This window comes from Oryzias latipes, chromosome 17 (genome assembly GCF_002234675.1).
Source record: "Oryzias latipes chromosome 17, ASM223467v1".
NCBI lineage: Eukaryota > Metazoa > Chordata > Actinopteri > Beloniformes > Adrianichthyidae > Oryzias > Oryzias latipes.
The window spans coordinates 3586872-3604328 of NC_019875.2; the positions used below are offsets into that span (position 1 = coordinate 3586872).

General features: G+C 39.0%; 1 protein-coding gene across 2 annotated transcripts in view; it reads left to right on the top strand.

Moving 5' to 3' along the window:
- Positions 1–3429: 3429 nt before the first annotated feature.
- s935 (glis1a) overlaps positions 3430–17457 on the top strand; it is a 46562-nt gene continuing 32534 nt past the window's right edge. For both annotated transcript variants that reach the window (XM_011485979.3, XM_011485980.3), the window contains exon 1: positions 3430–3508. The gene's annotated coding sequence lies outside the window, so the exon portion shown is untranslated. The remainder of the gene's footprint in view (positions 3509–17457) is intronic.

Consider the following 17457-nt stretch of genomic DNA (forward strand, 5'->3'; position numbering starts at 1 on the left):
TCGATGACGTAAAGGCTTCAATCGGGCTTTAAGAATGGTTACCGCCCACACACCGAGGCAATCTGGTTTATAAAACCAGTTACCCTTTCCCTCCGAGAACATTAGGAAAAGGAAAAGAAACTTAAAAGATGTAGGATGTATTTTCTTTTTCTTTGTTCTTAAGACTGGAACTAAAAACTGTTTACTGATAATTCTTTCTAAAAAAAAATATCCAGAACAGGAACACAGAGAAATATCATCACTTAAAAACAATTAAATTGAATTGGTGCTGCTTATTTGTCGTTTTATTTTTCAACTCTATTTGTGAAAGTAGTCAAAAATATGGAAATTTGTTTTGAATTCGAAACACATTTTGCTGAATGGTTAACATATCATGTCAAAGCTTAAGAAAGATTAGAGCAGTTCATCAACGAAGATTTTTTATTTGAAAAGAGACAAATTGAGAGACAAAAATAAACACATAGCTGCGCAATATTATACATTTTTGAGATTGTTTAGAAAAAATTCCACAGCATGTTGAAATAATTAGCTGATTTATTTTTACACCATTTTAAAAAAATAAGTGTGTCATTTACAAATGTGCAGTTGTACTTTTTTCTGTTCTTCCTTTGTTAGATAATAAAAACAAAACATGAAACATGCTTCAATGCTTTGTGAAATTACTAAACATATTTAAAATGTAAATCACATATTTAGGGAAACTGTTATTGACAAACTTTTTTATTCTGACTGATTTAGGTGATTATTATCGGATAAAAATCAGTGGTTCTCTGGTTTATAGCTTACAAGAACATAACAAGGTACATTCTTTCTAAATGGAAAAAATGGTCAACATTCTGCCGCAGCAGACTTTAAGTTGTTTCCTTCTCCTGCCGCAAGGTGGCGACAGAACAAAGTGGCGCTGAGGATTGACCATTAATAAAATGGTAAACATTTTTCTCGGTTATACAGCAACAAATGGATATTTGCTCCTGTCTTTTTATGCATTTGTTGCTGCAATTCCTGTAGGATATTTGTTTTAATTCATCTAAAAGCATGAATGCAGAATAACCAAACAATAGAAAGCTTTGAAACAGGTAGCCAAATCTATTTTTGTTGGAGATTAAAACAAAGAAGTAAAAATCTCATAGTTTTTTTTTTAATCAGTTGTTTTATCTTACGAGTAGAATTTAAATCACATCAGGTATGTCAAATAATTTTCTGAATTTATTTTACTCATCCCTTTCATTTTTTCCCATTCATCAGCTGTACACATCTGTACAGGTGTTTCATGCGAGCTGAAATCCTTTAAATACGAAAGGGGAGAAAAGTTGTTTAGTTTCATAAACTGAAATAATGAACAAACAGTCATTGATCAGTCATTCCCCCTTGGCTGTGTCTCCTATCATAGATTGACTTCTATGAAAATTAGCTGCAGATTTGTGAAACAGCTGTGTTTTAGTTTATATTAACGCTTTATGTAACCCTTTGTTTAAGTTCTCCTGTTGCCACTTCAGTGAAAAGGCCCTGCAAACAAACAGACTGGGACCAGCTGTTTTCTGTTTCTAGCTAACAGTGAAACTCTTATGTTCCAATTTTTATGAAGAATATATTCTTTTGTGGATTGTTTTTTTTCCATCTGGTTTTGTTTGGAGCACCATCCCAGTGGACTTGTTTACCACTCTGTGCATTATCCCAGGACTCAGGACTGTAGTGCTGAGCTGCAGATATGCTGACGTGTTTCTGGGAAACAGTTTCTGTGCTCATTTGCCTCTTTTCGTGCATCCCTCATTCTGAACAGAGTGATAACAGGCTGATCTATGACTATCTAGCAGATGATCGGTCCAAGACCACTTATTTTCAAAATGGGTCAGTAAAAAAACAACTTTTTCTTACACCAGAACTGAACTGAAGTGGGAGTTTTGTTAACGTCCACATGTAACATGCGGGAGGATGGCAAAAAGACCACGCAAACTGTACCCACTAGAAACAAGAGCGCGGTCTCTGTGAGGTCAGAGGTGAGCTCCTCACACACACTGAACCAAAACAGAGTGCAGGAAAACCGTCCAAACTGTTGTTTTTGAGGACTGATGATGAAGTGGAGAGAAAACTCTATTGTACATAAATGTGGCCAAAATTTTACAGGAAGTGCTGAAGGTTGGATTCATTTATGTTTGACAAATGATGACTGAATGAAAATATTCAGTTTGTTCAGTGGAGCCAAAACAAGACTTAACACTTGTTCCAATAGAACTGTTGTTTACATCCCATGTTTATAATCTATGTTTTTATTAAACTGAGATGAATAAAGTTTAATTTCCCCTTTACTTTTTTCTTTTTTGGAAACAATTAAGCTCTTTCAAAAGGCCAAAAATGCAGGGACACTCTGGACAAATTCTCCTTTCACAGTTTCTGGACTCAATAACCAAAGGCTTCAACATTTTTCATTATACAACAAAGAAGAGTGCAAACGTTCCTGGCAAGGACTGTGCACAGAACAAACGATAAAATAAAAATGTAACAATAAAGCTTAACTGAAAGATCTAAATAAATGAAAGAAGTGAAGTATTGTGTGTGTGTGGTGTTTCTTTTTAACTTCATAGTAAGTCAAACCCATCAATGGTGTCTAATAGTCACACTTAAAGTAGTACACGTAGAGTAAATTGTATAAAGTATACTTGAGTATGAGCACAGCAAGTATAAGTACGACTTATAACAATTAAATAGTTCTTCAGACTAAACTGCCACATTTTAAGTTTACAATATTTAGAATGTATGTTAAAAAATTAAACTTCAAGTATACTACATCACTTTTAGTATAGAGTAAGTAAACCTGTAGTACACCTAAATAGACAATGTTTTTGCTGGGAGCAGCTCCCATCCAGATGTATTAATTACCAGGAGACTCTCAGCAAAAAGTAGTACACTTGAAGTCCATTGTATTAAGTATTCTTGAGTATGAGTACAGCAAGTATACTATAGACCGCGGACGTGTAGTGTAGGATGTAAACTAGCTGAATACTTCTTGAGAATAAGCTGGCACTTTTTCCCTTACAATATGTAAATAATGTTTAAAAAATGAGCTTCAAGTATACTGTCTGACTTTTAAGACAGAGAAAGTATACTTATACACATAAATAGAGTACTTTTTGCTAAGGGCACAGATGTAGGTTGATGTCATCTGTCTTTCTGTGTCTGTGAAACTTGTGGATTAAAGACGGAAAACAACAGAGCTTTAAGCCCCAAACTAAATGTATAAACGGTTTTTCTTTTTTTTTAACTCGTCATTTGATCATTTTTATCTCATCGTTTTTATTTTAAAAATGTAAAAAATGAACTTCACATCTTGAAGCACTTCAGGCAGCTTTCTGCACAAACATTTGTAGCGTATCAAACCCTCTTCAATGGTGGGGGGCGGGGGTTAACGCCCCCACGTTAGCACAGTGGGAAGAACCGCCCGCGCGCGCATTCAGCGCGAGCGCGAGACGAAGAGCGGCTGAAAGTTGAATGAGTGGGATTCAGACAGCAGGTAAGAGCTGCTCGCCGTGCACATGCGCGCTAAAACAAGGCTTTCTGTAGAGAAGGTGATGTTTTCAATGACTGTCATGCCGGTGCTGATATGAATTTAATGAGGAGAGATTCTGAACGAGCTCCAGTGTTTGCTGAACTTGTTTGCTTGATATAACTGAACTAAAATGGAAGAATATAAAAAACAGCTATACTTTACTTTCATACAGGGAGTTACTCAATAAGTTGTTTCGATTGTGCAAGAAAGATTAGATGGATAATGCAGTGGGTGATGCTGGATGTTCATACCCAAAAGGTTCCCTGTGATATTTTTTCCCCCTGTTATTACTTTTGGGACTCTTCTTTTCCACTCCTCTGCTGTCCACTGATTTATGTAATGGAGCTGGAATGAAAAGTGCTGCGCAGGGGGTGGAAATCTGGCTTACTGAAAATCCAAAAGACTTGTTTTAATCATTAGTGTCATGATGTCTCTGGAATAGAGCTTGTGCACAAAGGTTATGGCTCGTGCTTACAGTGCTGTAAAACAAATGTGTGAGCAAACACAGGTTATCTCAGGCATGTGGTCATTAAAAGGTTATTTACAATCATTACTGGGTTTGTTACATTCATCTAATTCCTGATCATGGCTGATGTTCCCCTCAGGCTCAGGAGGTTTGGTCACGTGGGTCATATACCTATAAGTGTGAAACAGCAGTGAGTCCAGCTCAGCCTAGATGGTTTGTTTGGATTGGCAGCTGTTCTAGATGTTTGTTCCAGTCTCACACCAGGGGAAGAGAATAACAAAAGCATTTCAGTTTGTTTTTATGAAAGGCAGATTTCTCTTGACAAACTTCCTCTTATGTTCCTGGGCAAATCCAGTCCAGCTCCCTCTGAGCTGAACTACTGATCTAAAGTTGTCCATATTTAAAAATTCCACACACTTTTGTTTAAAAAATGTGCCAACTTCTCTTTACATTGATCAATTCTGTGTTCAATTCCCACTTGCAATTTTCAGGTTTGGGGAGGAACTTTGTCTAATCCAGAGTGAGAGGTGCAAACTGGAGTAATAGGAGAATCCCCTGCAAAGAATAATGCTTCATTTTTCTTTTGTAATCAATAATGTCTTTTCCTAAATCTCCACATAGAAATACTCCAGCTGGCATCAAAACTGGGAATGTTGTCCAACCACTTACGGCTGCACCCCCTGTGGTTATTCTATCAAGTCTAATTTAATAATTTATCTAAAAAAAAAAGAAGTAGTTTTGTTTCTTTTCGTTAAATGTTCAGGTTTATGAAAATAATAGTCCATCAAAAAGTTTTTATTTCTTGTGCCAAAGAAATTTGCAGAGTTTTTCAACAGGCTGGGTATTTACTGCAGTTGGAGCTAAATAATAATAAAAAAGAAAAGATTTTCATTCATTAAGTTCATTTTCTGCTTGAAGTTAAGCTCTAAGCGGCTCTGGAGAATCCTATTTATTCTTGAACTTTTGTTTTCGTTGAGCTTGTTTGGAAGTTTAGTGTAGTGATCCCGAGCGACGCTCTGTGGTCTGATGAGCTTGCACAGTCCTCTTAGTATTTAGGTTTAAATACGATCTGAACAGGATTTAAAAACCACTGTAGATGACCAAACATCTGTGAAAAGCTAACTGAGTATTTCTACGTCTTGGTTTTTGTGGGGCGACCGTGGTGAAGAGGTAGAGCAGTCGACCCCTGGTCAGAGGAACGCAGGTTCGGCTGCTGCCATGTGTCAAAGTGTCCGTGGGCAAGACACTGAACCCCACATTGCTCCTGGTGAATAGGCTATGGGTTGGTGCCAGTGTTCGGCAGTGGAGCCACCATCAGTGTGTGAATGGGACTGTGACTGCAAAGCACTTTGAGGAAGGTAGAAAAGTGCTACATAAGTGCACGCCATGTATCATTTGTAAGAGAAAATCCTAAACGTTTAACATTGAACAATGGCTGAAGGCAGAGGCCTTGTGGTTCTGAACCTCGATTACTGAAACTGGCTGTTGGAACATCTCTGGTGGTAAAGGAGCTTTAGCTTGTGGATGCTTGTGATGCTTGGCTAAATGATTTATTGATTACTCGTAACCTCACCTGACATCCCAGCCTGGGCTCTGTGACCAGAAATCTTGAGAAGTTGGACTTTTTTTGGGAGTTATTCAGGGTAGGAGATGAAAAGCAGTTGTGGGACTACTTGTAGCACCCTGACTTGCTCCGGCAATGTTGAAATAGTAGATGAGAGAGTCACTAAAGGGTGTGTGGTCCCTCTGGATTCCATTGTTCTGCCTATGTGCTGTGGTTGCAAAAAGGTAAACGCAAATCCACTCAAGCCTTAGTCGCATGCACCTGTACAGGTGCTGCATGTTCTTGGGATGTCCAGAGCTGTAGAGGGTCGTAGAGAGGAGCGGCCGTATCTTAAGGGTTTGCAGACTTTTGGGGAGTTGAAAAAAATGAATAATCTGTACGACATGCCTGTGCCTCACGTACTTCACCCTCACTCAACCTAACGTGGGTGTTAAGTGTTCACTATGACCTGTCGCCGGCAGCATGCCTGTAGAAAAAAAAACCCACACACATCTAGAAGACCCATTCTTGGTGGTTTGGCCATCTGGTGAAAATGCACCTGGATGCTTTTTTAGTGAGGTTGACCTGGCTGCAGACAAGATGGCGTCCAGACATCATTTGTCGGAAATTCTATTTGGTTTCAGAATTGCAGCACTTTTATCAAAATGTTTTAATGTTAACAAACAGTAAAGTGTGCAAAATGAGCTTCGAATGGGGCAAAAACGTCAGTCATTTGATTCCTTTCAAAAAGGATTTAAAACTTTTACACCAGAGCTTTAGCTCCAGTGTTTACATTCCTTCAACAAGCGTAACTTTTCAACCCTTGACGTGATCAACTTGAATCAGCCTATTAAGTTGTGGAGGAAAGCGGCTTAGCGCCGGTATGCAACACTTTGTATGAGTTTTGTGTTGCATATTGGAGAAAAGCTGCTTTAAAGCGTTGCTTACCAGCCAAAAACCGCTCTTCTCTGTCGATCAGCTGATTAACGTTGACCACTGAAGCAGTTACGTCACGTCAAAGAGTAAAGTAAGTTTAGACAGAGACATCTCCGATGTAAAAAGTTTAAATAAAAAAATAAAAAAAGTAACTGTTAGGGTCGGCACTTAAATTAAGCTTTTTCGACAAAAAACAACGTTTTTTTTGGACCGAAAGGGAGAGGGGGGGCAGAACGTGAACTACCGGTTCCTGCTAATGATATCTGGGCGCCATCTTGGTGTCTGGAGCCAGGTCCTCTTGTTTTAAGTAGAGGTTTGTCTAAAGTCTAGTCACATGCGCCCATATGGGGGCTGACCTGTTTGCGTCCTGCGGGTTTTAGGTTGCCCGGGCCCGTGGAGGGTTGTAGAAAAGAGCGGCTGCTTCTTAAGGCGAGCGCAGGTGTGTCTTGCAGTTCCCTAGTGGCTTGTGCGGCCACCTTAAAGGGTGTCATGGAAATAGATTGTACCATTGTTGTGCGTGTGGTAAGTGTGTTTTTTGTAAGGATAATGGACGTTCCAACATAAGGGTGATGCAATCATACAGTTGTCTTTACGCTGCTCTTCAGTCATTAGCAAGGGACCCGTATACTCTTGCTTTCTTACTAACTGCGGGAAAATGTTGCACGCACGGGGTGTGCATGTGATACTTAAGTGGCTGTAGGATGGCCCCAGACGTCCATGAAAAGTATCCAGATAAAATACTCTCTGGTTGTCTGATGGGCCCTTTGGGCAGGGCACAGGTCTCGGAAGGGTTGAAAACATGAAAAATGTGTGCAGCGTGCCCTCGTTTCGTCTACTTTACCCTTACTTACACTTACATGCTCATGACAACCTGTCGCCCGTAGAAAATCTGAGCATGAACATTTTTACTCTACACGCTCACCATCGAGTGGTCTTATGATTTTGAAATTTTGTGTGGGTGACCTGCATGGCCCGTACAAGTTTGACCAATTTTTTGCCTGCAGACAGCCCATATCCACCAATTAAAGGCAGTTGAGACTGAGGCCTAAGCAGGAAGAGAGAGGCCTCATGGGAAACCCAGGACATGCTGTATTTCCCTCAGCTGCCTTGAAAAAAAACCTCGAGATCCTCCTGGAAGAGTTAAATGTGGGAATGAGGTCTGGGGTTCCTCCCCACCACCCAAACCCAACACGAGTGGTAAAAATGGAGTGGATGGAAGTAGAAACAGAAATGCTGAGTGTGTAGAAAAAGTCCTGCAGAATGCAAATGCAATGATGACAGCTGTTTTGTGTTCTCTTACTTCAATGCATAACGCTGTCATGTTCACATGAGGAAATGAATGAAGTTTGTGGAAAAGCCTGTTCATTTATCTTCTTTGCTGAAAGTATTTTGCAAATTTGATAGAAGTTTGAGCAACATTTGGATGGAATCAACTCATTACTGCAATTCCCTCCAGTCTGTGGAAGAGGTCAGTGAAAGTCACGGCTTTGTTTCGAGGCTTCCTTTAACTCACGTGTTTACATTACATAGAACATGATGACCTCATGTATTTCATCAGGGTTTAAAGTTGCAGAAAACACCTCTGATCGTATGACATTCATTAGTGTTGGGCAATAGGTGCATTTACCTCCTCACACACTCATATTTGTTACAGTTCTTTAAATAACAGCTTGCAGCCGGACTTTGTCACTTTCCATGTAGATCCTGTTGGAAGTGTTGCTTTCTGACAACTGCTTTGCATGCTAACGAAACAGCTGCATGCGGTACTTTTCAAAAACATTGACAGTGATAACCCAACAGGCAGAGCTCAGCTTGGTTTGAGATGTTATTCCTGGCTGGAGGTGCTTGCGCTTTAGCAACACCCATGGGTGACAGGCTGGGTAATGCTGCCTGCAACAAGAATCAGAGGAAACTATTTCAACATGGTTTCTGGTGTGTATTAGCCCGAGGCCAACACTTTCATGACTTTTGTTTACTTGGTAAACTATTTAAATCAACATTTTTCTTCTTGGAACTGTCTAGGGAGTTAATTAGAGTAAAGAAATCCCAGTTAATGGAGGGTACTTTATCTGTACATGTTGATGCCACGTTATTATTGCTGCAGGACATTTTCAAAAACACATGAATGAAAATCACACTTATTACAGAAACATGTATTTGTTTATACTCCAAAGTTTATATTTGAAAGCACATGCAGCCCTTTGTCTACACCTTGGCTAAATGATTTATTGATTAACTTTCAAACATTTGTGGAAATATCACACAAATGTTTGATATTTAATAGCAACAGCCGTCAGATATTTGATTAAAAAATATAGTCTGTCCTTCTGTTGCTTTTGTCTATAATAATCTGCACCTAAGAGTGTTCAGACCTCCACAGATCAGACTCTTGGCCATGCAGAAACTTAGAAAAAGTTTCTTTCACATTTAGAAAATCATCATGTAAGGCAATGGCACTCAGCCACTTTTCAATTAAACTAACTCATTCAACCCTAGGCTTGCATATAACACAACAGGCTGCACAGAGTGCAGATATGAAAGCAAGAGTGTAAAAGGGTCTCCTGAAACCAGCTAGTGGTCTTTTGAGGAACCGCAACATTTGGTACCTGCTGTTTTGGGTTAAGCTGGGGCTTACATGTGATGAGTCTTTGATTACCTAGAAGTTTCAGCAACACAGGCACACAGTTTGCTTTTTATTCTTTTATTTGAACAAGCAGACAATTTCTATTGCTTTGCAGAAGTTGAGTTTATATGTTTGCTTGGATAGTGCTAAACTATCTAAACTTTGTTGGCCTTAAAGCCTCCTCTAGGTTCAAGATGCGTGTCTGCTCTCATCCAGAGAAGGGCCAAATACAGTTTTGATGGGTTTGAAATTTGACTTGCAAACCACCTTTTTTTTAGATTTGTTTCTTAAATCTTGTGTATTTTTCCCATTGACTACATCTGAGAACTGGACAGAGTGACCCCTCCCCCTTGGTGTTCCAAACAGGAAGTAACTACTGGTTTCAAGAAGCCAAAATCCCAAAGACATCTATTGAGAAATGAACAGCTGTTACTCAGTCAGAATAATTCTGAGTCTGATACATATTTTTTAACATCTTCTTGATATTCCTCACATTTTCTGTTGGGCTTGCAAGTGATTCAAGTAATAAACTGACCAATCAGATGTCTCAATAAAAGTAGGTGGTCTCATGAGTCTCTTGGGCACGCCTTCACGTGGTAGAGGTGTGGCTTTCCAACAAGCTCACTCCTGATTGGCCAGATTGGCTGCCATAAAATTGACGACTCAGACCGACCAATCAGGGCTTACTGACAACTTCTGGCTCCAATGTGGCGGCATCCGTATCATGAAAAAATTGGGACAGCATTGACTCCTGGAGCTCGAAGTGAACCATTCTCAAAGGGTGATGTCACACTCCCTCACTCCAGTTCTCAAATACAGGCAATGGTTTCCCAAACAGAGGAGGAGCCTTCAGCACAGTGCCTTTTTTCATGCCCATGCATGGTTTAGCAGTGATAAGTTGATACAGACAGGATTTTCTTAAAGGAAAATTCAGTGACTGCATTTGAGGAACAAATGGTTTCTAAACTGGAAATATTCAGATCAAGGTAAACGCTAGAAGCATCAGAGAGCTCCAGGTGAAACCAGCTTTCGTTTCATCTGTGGGAATTTAACTGACAACCCACTGGCCATCTTACAAGTGAATATGGGATGAAAAAAGTCATTGTGCCGGTGGGAAATATGGAAGCACACCAGGTGCAGGAAACATGACTCCAAATGTAAATGTATAGGGAATTTGTTTACTGTTGAAAAAAACCATTACTCAATTCTGTTCTGAAGGTGAGTTGATACCTGTGTAAAAACTATATAGTGCAGCACTGTGTAGTGCCCTTAATTTTAAAAGCAAATCGGACATGCTCAGTACTTTTTTTCTTTCTAATGGCGGTTATGACGTCATTAATTTCACAAGGTTAAAATATAATTGATATGAGCATTTTGCGACGATGATTTATGAGTCCAATGTCTTCTGAAGATGAAAATGTTAAGGGTTTATTTAAAAAAATACATTTTTGGGGCAAAAATTGTTCAAATGCAACGCATTGTGGTCTATACTTGCTGATCTAGTGAGCCTAGATACACACTGGTTTTTCGCAGAGACTTCTGGGAAATTTTAGGGGAACTGCATTTTGGAATTGTAGATTCAGACAGCACAACAAAATAGTGAACGTCCTACATAGTGCACTGTATAGTGAGTAGAGAAGGAATTCGGACACAACCCAGGTGTGTTCAGTCACTCAGGATGTGGAGGCAGCCAATCAGCAGAAAGATGGTTGAGTAGAGGTAGAAACCATGCAGGATTGTGGCTCATGAGGACCAGGGCTGACCAGTATTCACCTCTTTTCTGCTCTTTCAATTGTTTCAGGTCATGTTATTCTGAAATCCAAGCACTCTCATGTGAGGTGTTTCAATTTTTTTATGGGAAATGAAACCTTAACATGAAATAAATTGAGAGATTCCTGTTTGTTAGACATGGTTTTAGTAGTGCGTATTTATTAATGTGATCAGCGTCTGCCAAATCTTCTTTATGTTGCACTAAACTCACTCTCCTTTAAACACGTTTTTTTTTGCCTCTATTTTGTTTTATGCTTCGATATTCTTTTAATTAAAACCATGTGTTAATGTGCTGTAACCAAAAACAACTCTTTGTGGTGAGATAAATAATTGAAATTTGCAGGGCATAAAGTCTTAACCATCCTTCATTGCAGAACCACATCAATAAATATGAATTGGTTCCTTTAATAGATAAAATCAGGGACTGAGTGTCACATGTCTTTAAAGATGAAAAAGTTTGACATTTAAAACTTTTTCTAAATAAATTTGAAAACAGAAAGTTTTTTAAGAAGCTGACCTCATTTGTTTGGGGAAATTAAAATATAGCTTAACTCTTATAGAGCACAGCCAGTAAAAACACAACGCCGTTTTAGCTCTTGTTTGTTTTGGTACATTTATACCATGAAGACAGAACTAGAGTCAGTGTGGGGAGAGCTGTTGCAATAAAGCTGAAGTATTTTTACTGGGAGTCATCTAAAACTAACATACAATTATAAAACATGCAGCTCTAAATGTAAAAGAAATCTGTCAAGACTAATGATGCCACCTAGAAGAGCATGCAAAGCAGACAGACTCCCCTCTGCCAGAAAAAAACAAATGAGGAAAGTGGAAGAAAAGACAGAAAATAGATTCCTTCAAACAGGAATGAGGTCATCCTGTTTTTATATCACAGCACCATAAAAATTAAAACATGACCTTAAACCAGTCTGTATTAATTAACAAGTGGTTTTTGCTGAAATGACGTTGTTATTTTAGTCCTCTAGGTCGCAGTGGAATTTCTTTTTTACCTTGACCTCACGTTCCCTGCTACATAACAGAAGAAGTAGATCATTCTCCTTAAAGACCCACAAAAATCCTAAAACAGGCTGTTTTTAACATGCTCTTTCTGATCATTTCAATTGAGGGCATTTATAAAGAAAATTGAGAATAAATTTGCATTTCTGAGTCTTTTTTTTTCATACAAGTCGTTGAGAATCAGGAGCAGGTGAAAAAATGATTTCGTAAAAAGATCATATTTGCGACGTAGAAAAGACGCTGGGCGGTCCACAGTCTCCCTGCTCTGCTCCATTTTGGGGCGAGCGTGCTCGCTACGACAGCGAAAACTGTTTTGAGTCTCATCAAATTAAAGTCATAAAAATAAGACGTTTTGAAAACATTTCACAAGCAAACTTTTTAAACTCTAGAATTTATTTGGATTTAGAAACATTTAGAAATAGAATAGGATTTAGAGTTCATGGAAATCGTTGGCCTCTAAAAAATGTACCTTCTGCTCATCAAACACAAAATAAAGGAGGCTGCCCTGTAAAAATCCAAGTCACCAAAATGAAAGAATATAATAACATTAAAACTTAACTTTAGTAACCTTAATGTGAGTAAAACTTTTGAACTGTTTTCTATTTAACTTTAAAAATCCCATTGTAGCACTATCTAAAGCATTGAATTTTGGCATCCGGTGAGTTTATTCTTAGTTGTTAGCAATAATATTTAAAAACCCAGAGTTCCTAACATGCACTAGCATTAGGTTTTGTGTTTATACTGGATCCTATTAAAATGCTTTTGAATCCAAAGCAATAAAGGTTTTGTTCATTTAAAAGCTATCCTGTGATGTCATGCAGAAAATGTCTGGAAACTGTTGGAGATTCTGACTTATCCTAAAATATATCGATGGTTCACCACAGATTGGTTTTAATAAGCCACAGATGTGAGTGATGTCTTTTTTTGGTGATTTTTACTAACAAAACAGCCAAAGGCGCTTGGACAGACAGCCAGTCACCAGGATCTGGATCTTCGGCAGACTTTAGCAGGAAGCTGCTCCCATTTCTATAGGTGCTGCCGATGTATCTGAGCCAAAGACTCTGTTTTGTGGTTTTGACTGAGTCACATTCATTTCACTGGAATTTCCTGCCATCTTGGAGCTGGCATCAAAGGTCCTCACAAATTCACACCTGCTTGTAAATGTTCTCTCAGGTAGGAATGATTTATCTGCAGCCCAGCCTTTTCTCCTAATTACAAGGTTGTTTTTTAAAGAAATTTGGATTTACTCTATCAATGTGCAGGAGAATTGGCTGCACTAAAGTCAGGAGTGCTCTTTAGAAAGCTGGGGAGCAGCAGAATGCATAAAGCTGTGAATGAAGAATCTGTTTTCTATTCCGGAATGATTTAGTTCATGTTACTCTGCCTGTGGGTAATCAAACTTCTAAATTTGGAGTGACTCTCAGCACATTTGTAAAAGTATTCCTTTAAACCTGGTTATCAGAAAAATGGCTCATAACCTAAAATTCCCCCCCCCCCCCCCCTTTCTCCCCGGCGGCTTCAGGGTTTGGATGATATTTTTGGCACTAATATCTAGTGGTAGTTTGCTGAAATTCCTGCATTTTAGATTACAAAAGAGACCCCGTGCTGAATATAAAAACGTTCATTCCTGAGGGATTATCTTTGCTTTTTTATTTTTACACCACTATTTCCTCCTCTTGTGTCAGTGTCTCTTCCAAAATCAATTAGCAAAATTAAAGGACTTCCTTAAAGTCATCTTTACTTATGCAATAGAGCACAAGTTTATCATTTAATGCTTGTTTGAACATTTTACACAGCTAAAAACACCAATTATTATGACTGAACTGGGACTCTTTGAGCTATGGCTGTAAATTTAAGAATACCTAATACTCAAAAAGGAACATTCAAACAAGGTTGTACTTTTACCGTCATCTGAAAGCATAAGGAGTAGCTTTGCTGCTTCTGTTTTTGCAGAAGACATCATTGTATCTCAGACTTGAACAGTCTAGTGGACTTGATTTGAATAAGTGCTGAAAAATGTAATACCTTGATTTGGTTTAGTGCACTTTCAAGTAAACGGAATAAAACTGCTGGGAAGCATCATGCAGTTACAACAGGCACTCACTTCAGGTGGTGCTGAAGATCTGAACTGATCTCTGACCAGGAGGAAGAAAAAGTTTGTCGAGTTTCTGTTCTGGGATTGGAAGATTGTGGATGAATTCTTCATGATACTGGAGACTCTAAAAGTTAGAGCCATTCCTTACCGACTTAATGCCCAACACCATAAAGGGTGAAATCATAAAATAGTTTCTTATCACAAGAAAAACATTTCTTTAAAGGGCTTATATCATGGAAAATCAACTTTTTTGAGCTTTTAAGTGTATCACGTGTAATGTTAACTCATCACAAAAAACAACCTCAAAGCAGTATTTTGATCCGTTCCCGCATCTCTGAGCATTCCCCTAAAACACTCTCCAAGAATGACCGGGGGGGGCACCCCTTCCAGGTAGAGTCTGTGTTGCCAGCTCCCCCCCCAGTCTAACAGACACACCCACTTTCTCCTTGGAGCTGGCGGTGACGCTTTCCTTTTATATAAGCAATATGCACATCCATCTTTGCAAAAGTTTGGATGTTTTTTACTTTCATGGGTGAAACGTAGACACGCTGCTGAGGCCCCGGCTCTATGCTGACGTCATGAAATGGGCGGCAACCGCAAGGAGCGAAAGGCTGAGATCGAGGATAGGACAATTTTCTGCCAAAATAACTCATATTTTATTTAAAAAATTGTTCTTTAATGTGCCAAAGGTAAAATATTATCATATGTATTAAGAAAAGCATGATATTGACCCTTTAAATCCTTGAGTATTTTGAGTAAAGTCTAATTTAATAAAAAATTGGCCTTTTCTAGATAAGATGGTTGATGGTTACATGTTTTATTCAGAATTTGAGCTTCAGGTTAATATAGACTTGCTTGTCTTTGTCTGGTTTAAATCTGCTTTATGTTGGAAACTCCTATTCTCTTTGTTTCTAAACCACCACTGGGTTCATTTGCAACCAAATAAAGATTCTTGGTCTAGGGGTAAATCAGATAACTTTGGTCCATACCTGAGTAGGATGTGCTGTCTCACCTGCCAAACCAACTAAACTATCAAAGGAAAGAAACTGGTGTGGACTAGTCTAGTGTGAAAGAGAACTTTATCAACAAAAACACATTTTTCTTTGGAGTTTTTACTCTGTTGTGAAGTTCTGACACAAGTTGAAAGTGTATCATTAAAACAAATCTCCTGTTACACTAAGCCTTGAACATTAAAGTTTATAATAAATAAATATTTATCACGAAACCTTTAGTTTCTTCATCTTAGATCACAACACAAAAACTGCCTAAAAAACAATAAACTAAACATTGTAGTATATATTTTCTTTCACTAACTCCTCACAAAGTAAGCTTACATTTTGGGTAAATGTGTTCCCAAAAAAAAAAGAAAAGATTGGGGGGACTGTGAGGACAGTAATTTGTGTCGTATGTTAAAATATATTTGACAAATACAATTTTGAATCTTGGAATGCAGCCTTTGTTCTGTGTCCCTCCATGCATTTTTACCTTTTCCACTTCACTTTTGCTCTTAAATGATCAGCTTTTAAGCAAAAAAAAAAAGCACAGTTAAAGTTACAAAAAACAGGGCTCAATTTTTTACTGACTCTGACTCGCTCGTTCCATCATGTCATGTGGACGCTGCCCTAAAGAAAACAGCCTCAAGATCCTCTGGAATCGCACTCTGTTACAATCATTGATTTTGACACTGTTTTGGAAATACAGAGAAAAGTATCTATTACATGTTTTCCAGTGAGACCAGGCCGACGCATAATAGTTCTGAGTGGACACGAAAAATCCTCTGCATTTACTGTGGATTTAGTGATCCTGAAAAATTGGAGTTATTGGATCAGTATGGATGCTTGATCCAACAAAAAAACATTTAGAGAGGAATAACTAACAAAATAAAAGACAATAAAACCTATAAAAGCCTATATAGAAGTCCACAGCTAGCTGGCATCTTTGTCATGTTTTCTCTGTGTGAAGACGTTGAAAGCAGAGGGTCACCCCATGACACCTAGTGATGCAAATGTGCATCAAACCCCTTCTGCTTCAAACTTCAAGGATGTCAAGGTCAACACTCCAATCACTGTTTGAGCCCAAATCCCCAAACTTGTTATTTTCTAGAATATTTCTAGTTAGTTTTGCTTAAAGGAATGCAAGTTAAGTTTAAATCCATACATCTGTATATTGTTTTTATATTTAATATTAATGTGATTTAATCTTTTTCTTATTCAAAGGAAGAACAAGAAAGCAATGGATAATCGGTCAAACGGGTAACAGTTGAAATGTATGGGTGTAACGGTTCACTAAAATCTCGATTCAGTTAGGTTCAGAATTTCATAGGGCTCGGTTCCATACAATTTGGGTATTTTTTCGGTACAAAAAAGGTAAAAAAAAAATTCTTCCAAAATGCATTTATTTGTTTTATATAACAATAAGAAAATTGACCTATGTAGGTGATCTGCTATATACAATACAACTATTAGCTATTAACTATTTGGATACTTAACACTGGCCTAGACCCAATTTTTACAGTCCGTGATGCCGTTTTAAGTCCGTTAACAGATTAGATGTGTTAACTGTGGCATACGCTATCTTCAAGTAACAATAAAATGTTGAAACACAGCATTTGACTTATTCAATTCTCTTTAATGTTCATCCAAACAAATCCAAAGTGTTCCCACACAGGACAGCGTAAGGAGATGGGGGGGGGGGGGGGGGGGGGGGGGGGGGTCCTCCAGCTCTAGCCTGGCTGTCATGATCAGCTAGGCTGAGCAGACCCAGATGCTGGAACCCGGAAGGACCACAGGAGAACGAAATGGATAATTAACAGATTTATTGTTCCAGTAAGTTGTGATGATGGGACGGGGACTAGAGGGTGAGTATGTAGGTTATATATCCAATGGGGTGGTGATTCTGGTGAAGCGACTGGGAGCTGTGGCGTGGAGTTGAGTCAAGGCATGGAGGGGAGTTGTAGCGTAGCTGGAGGCTTTGGATCTTTGGTGACGTTTAGTCTGCTCGTGTAGGACCAAGGTCGGCACTCGTGGAAACTGTTCTGTAGATGAGGTGGAGAATTTAAAATTAATACAAAGCATGGAAACCGTGAACCAGAAAACAAGACTAGAGACCAGGTAATGCACCATAGAGGGGCAACGAACTGGTGCTGAATGCTGGAGAAAGATCCTCTTAAGAAGAGCTGGCAGGTTGATGAGGTGAGTGCCACCAACTGGGTCCAATCTGGAAAGCAGAGCAGAGAAGGGAGGGGGGAGGAGAGGACTCCCAGAGGCATCATGACACTCGTGTCCGCATGATACTGTTGACATGCTAACTGTCACCTCCGTCACCAAATAACTGCTGAAACTCCTGCAATGAGGTTTCTGACTGTGGTCGGAAAACGCAGGGGAGATCCTCTCCGCCGAAGGCGGATCTTCCTTTGGGGTTCACTTCCCCGTTAGACCCTCAGTGCCTCCGTGTGGGTTAATAAAAG